Source organism: Rutidosis leptorrhynchoides, chromosome 2, assembly GCF_046630445.1.
Source record: "Rutidosis leptorrhynchoides isolate AG116_Rl617_1_P2 chromosome 2, CSIRO_AGI_Rlap_v1, whole genome shotgun sequence".
Classification (NCBI taxonomy): Eukaryota; Viridiplantae; Streptophyta; class Magnoliopsida; order Asterales; family Asteraceae; genus Rutidosis; species Rutidosis leptorrhynchoides.
Window position 1 is genome coordinate 150,916,022 of NC_092334.1, and position 11,174 is coordinate 150,927,195.

Here is an 11,174-nt window from a genome sequence, read left to right on the forward strand (position 1 = left end):
AAACTTGAAACCACAACTCTAAGTAATTTTTATTCCATTTATATACATGACTCGAATATGTGATGTAACTCTATATATCTCTTCTCTCTTCTATACATTATAATAAAGTCATAAATGAGATATGTTTAAAAATTTCCATGAATCTCAACTCATTAGTCTAGCATTTTACAATCACCTACCCCTTTCCTGAAGTCTTGGATTTAATTATCACTCAATAAGTACCTTCTAATCATTTAGTTTACGAAAATACCCCTGAATTAACATTAACGCGGGCTATCAAAAAATAAAATAAAAAACAAGATCTCAGATCAATTACAGACCACATTTCAATACATGCGATCGACACCCACAATCATCCTAAAATCACCGACTACACAGCCTCACAACTTGCGAAATTCAGAAGAAAAAAACCCCTCTCCTAATCTTCGACTAAAATCGAAATCGATTGGTCAGCAAATCATCAAGAAATCGATTGAACAAATCGTCGTCTTCATAAAGTCACGCTTTGGCAATCGACCTCTCATCTTCATCAGGTACTCTTAAAATCAAGGATACATATATTTATCGTTCACGTTAACCGGTATTTGCTTAATTTTTAGGTTTGTTATTTTGGTTGAAGTTGAAGGTTGTAGTTTGCCTTTGGTCTTTCTTGCGATCATTATTTTCTTATGCTTCATGTATTGTTATCGTGTATGATAATGATAATGATCTTTAGTGGATAGTGCTTTTTGTCCTCATAGACTTCCATTTGTGGTTTTTTTTCTGTTTAATTATTTTGTTTCTAAGTAAACGGAATAATCACCAAAATGAAAAAGGATGTGAAAGTTCATGAAGTAAATAACCAGTTTGGGATCAATGAGATCAATTTATTTCATGGTTTTGGCAAGGGAGTCTTCTCTTGAAGGTATGTTATGAGTGTGCTATCTGGAAATGTTAATACATCCTTGGGGCTTTTGATCGTCACGGTTGGGGTTTGACATCAAGACCAAGGTGAGGGAAATGAGAAACTAACAACTTGCCAAACCCTTACATGCTTGATACTCATGTGTTGTTTCACATGTTTTAATACATATTTTAAAATAATTATTTATTTTCTTAAGGAAGTTTGCATTTGTTATATAACTGGTATACAACATATGAACCCCTTTTTTATGTGTGCGTATATATTTTCCAGGTCGACATGGTCCTTTCATTTTCTTCTTTTGTGTTTGTTGGCCATGATGATGGAGGACTGCTTAATTGCTTTGAAGGCTGCACAAAGAGTCAAAGCATTTCCAAGTCTTCTTCATGTAAGCTAATCCATTTTGTATATTTCTTTGAAATCTTTGACTCCAACGATAATAAAGATACTGGTAATCTTTGTATATATATGTGTGTGTGTGATTGAGTTTATTGTTATGCAGTGGGGATACACCACTTTTAGCTATCACTCGACCTGGAATATGCCTTTGTTCCTTTTAAAACAGTTCAAGTCATGGCATCCAAGTTTGTAATTTCTGTGTGTATGATCTCTCTGTCCAATTCTCTTATTATTATAACAAGATGGCTTTTTAAAGTCAAGGGTGGAGGTGACCAGATGGGCGGGTTAGATGGTTGAGTACAAACATTTTTGCAGTTATTTTTTGAAGTCATTATTACTTATGTTTGATATAATTTTACATAAAACATATATAACTACATAATAATACTTGAGCTTTTTGAATAAAACAATTTAGGAGGTTATATTCTATGAAAATAGACTGTCTAACTTTAGAGTTTCAAGACATTTTCATTTTTGCTAATCTTCATATTCGATAAATAAGAGGTATAACATAATCTGAATATTTACCCAATTTATAAGTAATTGGGTTGAAATCGCCACATAGTACTCCACCAGAGAAGATAAGAGGAAGCTTTAGACCTGGTCACATTATTGACTCACCAAGTAAAGCTCTTAAATCAACTCTCACATGGTTTAAGTAGCTTCACAAAAGCTACTGTCAATGGACTTATTGGGGTTTTGATTTATCGCTAACGTTTTAAATTAAATTTTCCCTATAATGGAGACATCTCAAGTGGGTCAAAATCTAACGGATGTGTAATTTTTACGTTTACGGACCAAAGCCCGTTTTGAACTGTAGTAAAAGCAACACATGTGTTCACGTATCAACGGGATCTGACTTTTCTTACTGTAAGACATGTTTATTAGCTACCGTACATTAGATATGCATTGAATCTCTAATTGCTCTATTTAATTGACTGGTCCATGATAATTTTTTCAATTCTAAATGTTTTTTTGAGTTCTCATTATACCCTTATCTTTATTAAGATGCATTAGCATAAATATGCATACTAATGCATCACATCAAGTTATTAATGTCTTGTGAACTTGTATACTGCAGGTTCGCTTAGACTGGCTGCTTTGCTTTACGATTTCTATCGCATGAATCAAGCAGCGATGTTAAGGTATTTTATTTGATATAATGAAGCATCAATTGTTACCAATATATACTTTTTTGGTTACTTTATTCTATTATGAAGTTATAGTTGTGGATGGGTCATTTTGAATCAGGCATGTATAGTCATTTTTAATGATGTCATAACTTGACATAATTTTGTAAGGATGTTACTGTTTTATTCACTATATGTGTAAAAGGGTTGTAACTATATTTAGTTTTATACGTTTTGAATAATAGAAGGTTTTGCTTCAATCTAAGCAATTTAGCTAAAATGGGATCAGGTCACATGATTTTAGTGCTTATCTTGAAGCCGTCAACCTACTTGCTTAGCTTGACGCTTGGCATGTAACTATCAAGTCAAGGTAAATTAGTTGTCTTTTTTATGTATAAGGTGACATTACATTGATTGTTTGTGTCACAATCTTATTGACATATTGCAAGTACATGGTATGCAGATTTTGAGAAATTAATGGGCAAGTTAAACGCCTGAATCATGATGCTCGATGCGTTAATGTTTCTACTATAGGCAGACTGTATGTATGTTGTATAACTATACACTACTAAACTTGTGAAAATTCATTCTTTGAGAAGCTATTGGTAAAAACTTATATGTTGGTTGCCTTCTTTGGTATTTGTTATTTATATGTAATCCATCCATACAAAATCATTTAAATTATATGTTAGTTTCTCTCCTGGGTATGGTTGCTATAGATTCATTTGCATATTGATTATCTTTAAATATGCTTGCTTTTGAAACAACATAGGTTGGTTGATAGAGGGGCAAAAACAGGTTCATATTGGGTTTGCATGTTAAAACATATGGGCCAAGTCAATCGGACCAGACGGGCACCATGGTTAATTTGTTAAGAACCTCAACTTTTTATATACAACATTCTTATCACAATAAAAACCAGTATTTTAATAACACTGTTGTGAGACACAATTTGTGTAAATTGTTATTATATATAAGATGGGATCATTCCATAAGATGATGCTTAGTAGAAAACTATTAGTGTGTATTACCAGATGTAGTCATATTGTATTGTTACCAAGTTCAAATGGTGAAAAAAAATAAAAATGCGGGAGGTTCAAAACTGCATATGGACATTTAGTGAGATTGCAAGTAGTTTTCTATTAACTTAACTTTTGGCTAGCAAGAATATAAGTATGCCCAATGTGCATCATATCACAAGTCATCAAGGATTGTAGTTCCTATTATGCTGATTATTAATGATCTTGCAAACTTTTCAATTAATGTATTTTATTTTACTAACATTTATAACTTAGATAGTCATTATTGTAACGCCTTATATTATCTTGCAGACTTTGCAATTGAATCACGTCGAATTGTCATCAAATCAAATCGGAAAAAGAAATGGAATCATTGAAATTACCTACTTTGCAAAAAGAGATCTAAATTTCATATGATATGGATAACTTGAAAAAAAGATAGTAGACACATTTTCTGGGAAGTCATTCGTTAACAAATGAGATCATACCACTTCCGATCATAATAAAGCAAGCGGCTTTTACTCCATATAAATTCATCAACACGTTAAGAGATTTGAATCATGGAGTAAGTTGTGGGAAACTCGACCTAAAAGTTAACTACAAAGTCTCGCTTTATGTGATGCTTAGGTTTACAACTTTGTGTTATGTGGTTTTTTCAATATTAATACAACATTTCTTATGATATTGTTTTGGTTTCCAGACAGCATAACAAATTGTGATGACCCGAAAAATTTCGACTTATTTAAATCAATTCTCTATACGATTTATTATTTTGACACGTTAAACAAAGTCTGTTAGATAGAGTCTCAAAATTTTAGAACTGTTTCGTATATTCAATTACCTCTGACTACTCTCGACGATTCATGAACAATTATATATATATATATATATATATATATATATATATATATATATATATATATATATATATATATATATATATATATATATATATTATAAGATGTACAAGTAAAAAAAATAACGACTTTCCTACAGTAAAAACGACTTTGCTACAGTAAAACACTATTTGCTACAGTGAAACCGACTTTGCTACAGTAAAACACTATTTGCTACATTAAAAACGACTTTGCTACAGTAAAACACTATTTGCTACAGTAAACACTATTTGATGTCGACGAACTAGCAAACAAAAGCGGATCAGGCGGCCATGCGATCGCATGGCAAAAACACTGAAAACTCATGCGATCGCATGAGCTACAGGAAATGAAAAAGCACTATAAATACGCCAGTTTGCTCGACACAGAAATGCACCTTATTTCTCTCAATATTTATATTTATATTATAATTATAATTTTAAATTTAAGTTTAATAATAATAAGGTATATACGAGGGTGTTTTTAATTCGGGTTTCAAACCGTTTTAAGCTAAGGAAATATTGGGTATTGTTCGGGGTATTGTTCTTGAATCAAAGGCCAACCACACAGTCGTCTACCATCATTACGTCTACGCAATTTGCCTACAATATTGAGTCTCAATATTGAACCGTGAGTTTATAGTCTTCCTTTTTAAATACTTTAAATATTTTTGGGCTGAGAATACATGCAATTTATTTTAAACGCAATAAGACACAAGTACATACTAAATTCTACATTGAGTTTTAAACCGAAAATCCCTTAGCTTTGGTAACTAGTAGCTGCCAGTATGTAGGATATGGACTGGTGGGCGCGAATAATTGTATATGGATCCATAGGGTTTGACATCCACGTCCGAGCTAGAGCGCTAGCCTTTTAACGGACGTATGTTATTTGAGCTTATGACACGTTGGTTTGCGTGTATTAAAACGAATGGGGTAATTATCATTATAACATTAAATTTTAGTTACCAGGGTGCTCTGTTACGTAGAATCTATTGATAAATTTTTGATGAAATCTTGTGATCTATCTTTATATATAATTATGACTCGAGCAATTAAACCTATAACTCACCAACATTCGTGTTGACTTTTTAGCATGTTTTATTCTCAGGTCCTTAGAATGCTTCCGTTGTGATGTGCTTGTTGCCTACATGGAGTCTCTCATGCTTTGTATAAAGTTTATTGCATTCGAAATAAAACTGCGTTGTGTAATAAATAATTTGACTGTGATGTCAAACTGTATGATAAAAACTTATGTATTTTGGGGATTTGCTTATACCTAAGCACTCACCCACATGTTTATAACTTTCTATGTTTAGAAAGTCACTTATTTTAATGAATGCAATATTTTATCAAAACGTATCATATAGAGGTCAAAACCTCACCGTGGAATCAATGATTAACGTGCCGCATCAATAGCGATTTTGACGGGTCGTTACAGTTGGTATCCGAGCTTGAGTTTATAGGGAACCAGAATTTGCATTAATGTGTTTAACTGGTAATTGTTAGGATACATTAGTGAGTCTGGACTATGACTATATCTGTTTTTACCTATTTTTTCTTATCATCTTGTCAAAAACATTATATGTGATATATTTATATACTAACATAATTGTTGTTTCAATTATGTGATAGATGACTTCTTCTAATCCTATCATTTTGTACGACTCGGAATCAGACACTGAATCTATTCTATCCACAACTGAAAAGGGCGTTCCAATACCTATTAAAGAAGAAACTGTGTCAGCCGTGGAATCTCAACTCCCGGTAAACCCAGAGGAGGTTCCAGCTCCACCCAACTCTAGTTTTTCGGAGCCACAGTATCGTTGGCATGGACCCATGATCCCTGAAATAAACGAGGATCGTCCATTTCTAAACGAACATGGACATTGGGCCAGATACACCGCCGACGGGCGGGTTGTGAACATTACGCCTGGCATATTTCGGTTCATGACCACCGGTACATATTCTCGTTCACATGATTCAGACAGTTCGTCATCATATTCTCCTACAGATGACTCAGATAGTTCGTCATCAGACGAGATCAGTGAGGAAGAGGATTTCGCTAATGAAATAAAAGAAGTCACTAAGGAGAAATTCCAACTTGCTATAGATAATAAAAACAACCACAAAAATAAAAAGTCCTTAATTATTAAAAAGGAACAGGACCATTCGATCCGTAACCACCCTTATTGTATTAAACCCACTGAGGCAACGGGTACCTCAAAACCCCAACCAAAAATTAAATACATTGCTAGAATGTCTGTCGGACCATGCACACACAAAAAATTGGCAGAGAGAACCAAATGGGAAGAAGTTTCTGATAGTTCTGAATAAACGACCTCGCAACCATAAATCTTCCATGCGCTATTCTATTGCTTATGAGTGCTACTCTATCTTGTTATGTAGAATAAGCATATGTAAAATATCGGTATTGTATGGTATTGTATTATTTTGGTTTATTAATAATAAATGCATGGAATGATTATTTGTATTATTACTACTTCTTATTATTATTATTACATAATAACGTAGTAACTCGCTATAATTTTTCATAGTGGAATATTATTAGGATTTTAGTAGTTAATTCCTTGTACTAGCTATTATGTATGAACTTAACGGGTAGGTAATACCCAAGAAATAATTATAAAATGCTAATAAGAAGAAAAGGCTTTTATAATAATTGGTTCATATTATTAATATGCTACGATTAACTATTGACAACTCATTTTACCTATAATATTCTATATGATTAAATTATCTCTGTTGTATTTATTGAAGAAACATGTCTCAAATGTCGGATGCTAAGTTCGAGGAACTAGTCGAGAAACGTGTGAATGAAAGAATTTCTGCAGCCGAGGCAGCAAAAGCAGCAACTGAAGCAGCAGCCAAAGATGCAACCATGAACACAAATTCACGAAACGGATGCTCATACAAAACTTTTCAAGGATACAAACCACAGACGTTTAGTGGGACCGAGGGACCAGTCGGTCTAACCCGATGGTTTGAAAAGATGGAGTCCGTTTTCAAAATCAGTAATTGTGCGGACGGAGACAAGTCAATGTATGCTTCGTGCACGTTGCAAGACGGTGCACTTACTTGGTGGAACAATTATGCTAAAGCAGAAGGAGTAGATACGGCATATGATATCTCTTGGGAAGAACTGAAAAAGATGCTAATCGAGGAGTACTGTCCTCGAAATGAGATCAGAAAAATGGAATCTGAGTTACGTAATTTGAAGGTTTTCGACGCGAATCTCAATAACTATGAAAAGCGTTTTATGGAACTAGCCTTGTTGTGTCCCGAATTGGTGCCAAACGAGAAACAAAAAATAGAAATGTATATTGACGGTTTATCGATCAATATCAAAGAAAATGTTACATCGTCCAAACCGAATACGATGCAGGAAGCCATGATAATGGCACACCAACTCATGGACCAGATCACAGAGAGTTCGATTAAGGCACCAATTACCGAAGTCAAGACAACTGAAGGAAAGAGGAAATGGGAAGACTATAAGGGCAAAAGTACTCACCTGAAGAAACAAGAAACTTTTAAAGGTAAACATGATGGGGCAACTGCAAGTCCAAACTATAAGGGACCCCATCCTTTCTGCAAAAGATGTTACACACATCATGAAGGTTATTGCCAAGTGGTCTGTGATAAGTGCAACAAGAAAGGACATGTGGCGAAAGATTGTTATGCCACCGTTTATGAAGTAAAGACAAAACCGACCGATTTCAAGAAATGTTTTGGATGCGGGAAGTCTGGTCACTTTATAAATCAATGCCCTGATAAGGAGAAGAACAAAGAACCCGCATGTGGGAGGGCATTTAATGTTAGTGCCAGTCAGTGTTGTAAATCTCCTTATTTCTCCCCGAGATCTCGTTTTTGGAAAGCCGCCGAGACGAGATGCCCATCTCCCGAGATTCCTCGGTCAGCAGGATTAAACTTGGTCAAAGTCACGATTTCTCGAATTTTCTCGCTCATTTCTCGAATTTTCTCCTAAAATCTACTATTTTTTCGAATTTTCTAGCTCATTTCTTCGATTTACTTGTAAAATCTCGTAAAAATGTATATAAATGTACATATTTTTACTATTTATTCATATTTATATTAAAAAAAATTAAAAAGTCAACGTAAGTCAACGCCCGAGATCTCCCCGAGATTTTTTCGAGATGCCGAGATCTCCCCAAAAATGTCCAAACGAGATCTCCAACCTTGGTGCCAGTGAAGCACGTGAGGATCCTAATCTTGTCACGGGTACGTTTACCGTTAATAATCAACTAGCTTCTATTATGTTTGATACGGGTGCTGATAGAAGTTATATGTATAAATACTTTAGTTATAAACTAAAATGTGCATCATTGCCTCTAGACGATAAATATACTATCGAATTAGCTAATGGTAAACTAATAAAATCCGATAAAATTTGCCATGGTTGCGAAATAAATCTCGTTGGTGAAACCTTCAAAATTGATTTGATACCCGTAGAATTAGGAAGTTTTGACGTAATCGTTGGCATGGACTGGATGTCCAAAACAAGAACGAAAGTTGTTTGCTCTGAGAAAGCGATCTGCATCCCTCGTAAGGATGAAACGTCATTAATGATTTATGGGGAGAAGAGCAACTCGAAGCTGAACCTTATCAGCTGTATGAAGGCCCAGAAACTTATAAGAAAAGGTTGTTATGCTATTCTCGCACACGTAAAGAAAATCGATACTGAAGAAAGAAGCATTGATGACATGTCGGTTGTAAGAGAATATCCCGGAGTATTTCCAGAAGAATTACCAGGGCTACCTCCATATAGATGTGTAGAATTCCAGATTGATCTCGTACCAGGAGCTGCACCTGTAGCCCGATCCCCATATAGACTTGCACCTTCAGAAATGCAAGAATTACAAAACCAGTTGCAAGAATTATCGGACCATGGATTTATTCGCCCCAGTTTTTCACCTTGGGGTGCTCCTATTCTGTTCGTCAAGAAGAAGGATGGATCTATGAGAATGTGCATAGATTACCGAGAATTAAACAAATTAATGATCAAGAATCGGTACCCATTACCGAGGATTGATGATTTGTTTGATCAATTGCAAGGATCAAGTGTTTATTCCAAGATTGATCTACGCTCCGGATATCATCAGCTGAGAGTGAAGGAAGAAGATGTTCCTAAAACTGCGTTCAGAACCCGTTACGGTTACTATGAGTTTCTAGTCATGCTTTTTGGATTAACTAATGCTCCAGCAGTATTCATGGATCTAATGAATCGTATCTGTAGACCGTATTTAGACAAATTTGTCATTGTTTTTATCGACGACATATTGATTTACTTGAAGAACAAGGAAGAACATGAGCAACACTTAAGACTGGTACTAGAGATACTCAAGAAAGAAGAATTGTACGCAAAATTTTCAAAGTGTGATTTTTTGGTTACAAGAAGTACAGTGTTTGGGCCATGTTGTCAGTAAACATGGAATTAAAGTTGACCCCTCCTAGATCGAAGCCATTAGTAAATGGAAAACCCCGAAGACTCCAACACAAATTCGCCAATTCTTAGGTCTTGCTGGTTACTACCGAAGATTCATTCAAGATTTTTCTAAAATCGCAAAACCCTTAACTACATTAACTCAAAAGGGAAAGAAGTATGATTGGTCCACGGAACAGGAATCCTCATTCCAGTTATTAAAGAAGAAGTTAACGTCTGCACCCATTTTGTCATTACCGGAAGGAAATGATGATTTCGTGATCTATTGTGACGCTTCGCGCCAAGGTTTAGGATGTGTATTAATGCAACGCACAAAAGTTATCGCATATGACTCACGACAACTAAAAATTCATGAAAAGAACTATACGACGCACGATTTGGAACTTGGAGCAGTAGTTTTTGCACTCAAAATATGGAGACACTATCTATATGGCACCAAGTGTACAGTGTACATCGACCATAAGAGTCTTCAGCATATTTTTGATCAAAAACAACTCAATATGAGGCAACGTCACTGGGTAGAGTTATTGAACGATTACGATTGTGAAATCCGTTACCACCCCAGAAAGGCTAATGTTGTAGCTGATGCTCTAAGTCGGAAAGAAAGAGTAAAACCTCTTAGGGTCCGAGCTTTGAACATTGCAATACATACCGATCTCACAAAGCAAATTCAAGCAGCACAGTTAGAGGCTTTAAAAGAAGAAAATGGAAAAAGCGAAATTAGCAGAGGGTTAGAAAAACAGCTTGAAGTAAAAGCCGATGGAACTCTGTATTTTGCTGGTAGGATATGGGTACCAAAACATGGTAACCTAAGGCAACTAATATTGGATGAAGCACACAAAACGAGGTACTCAATTCATCCAGGAAACGGGAAAATGTACCACGATCTCAAGAAGTTCTATTGGTGGCCTAATATGAAGACAGATGATAATGCTAAAAACGAACATATATTTCATAGCATTATTCCTCAAGAAAGACAAGCTTTTAGTTGCAATTGTTCTATTTACAAGTGATATTCGTTTAAATAATAAAAGGTGAAGACAAAAGACAGATTCGACGAATTGAAGACGCAAACGACCAAAAAGCTCAAAAGTACAAAAGACAATCAAAAAGGTTCCAATTATTGATAAGAAACGTCTCGAAATTACAAGAGTACAAGATTCAAAACGCAAAGTACAAGATATTAAATTGTACGCAAGGACGTTCGAAAATCCGGAACCGGGACCAGAGTCAACTCTTAACGCTCGACGCAACGGACTAAAAATTACAAGTTAACTATGTATATAAATATAATATAATATATAATTAATTATATTAATTATATATATATTATATATATATATATATTATAAACCGTCGGCAGAGA

General features: G+C 34.8%; 1 long non-coding RNA gene across 1 annotated transcript; it reads left to right on the plus strand.

The window, feature by feature from the left end:
• The first annotated feature begins 1,376 nt into the window (after positions 1 to 1,376).
• Positions 1,377 to 3,127, plus strand: LOC139891499 (uncharacterized). The gene is made up of 3 exons (XR_011773687.1): positions 1,377 to 2,445; positions 2,720 to 2,800; positions 2,894 to 3,127. It is a non-coding gene; the product is annotated as an uncharacterized lncRNA (long non-coding RNA).
• The last annotated feature ends 8,047 nt before the right edge of the window (positions 3,128 to 11,174 follow it).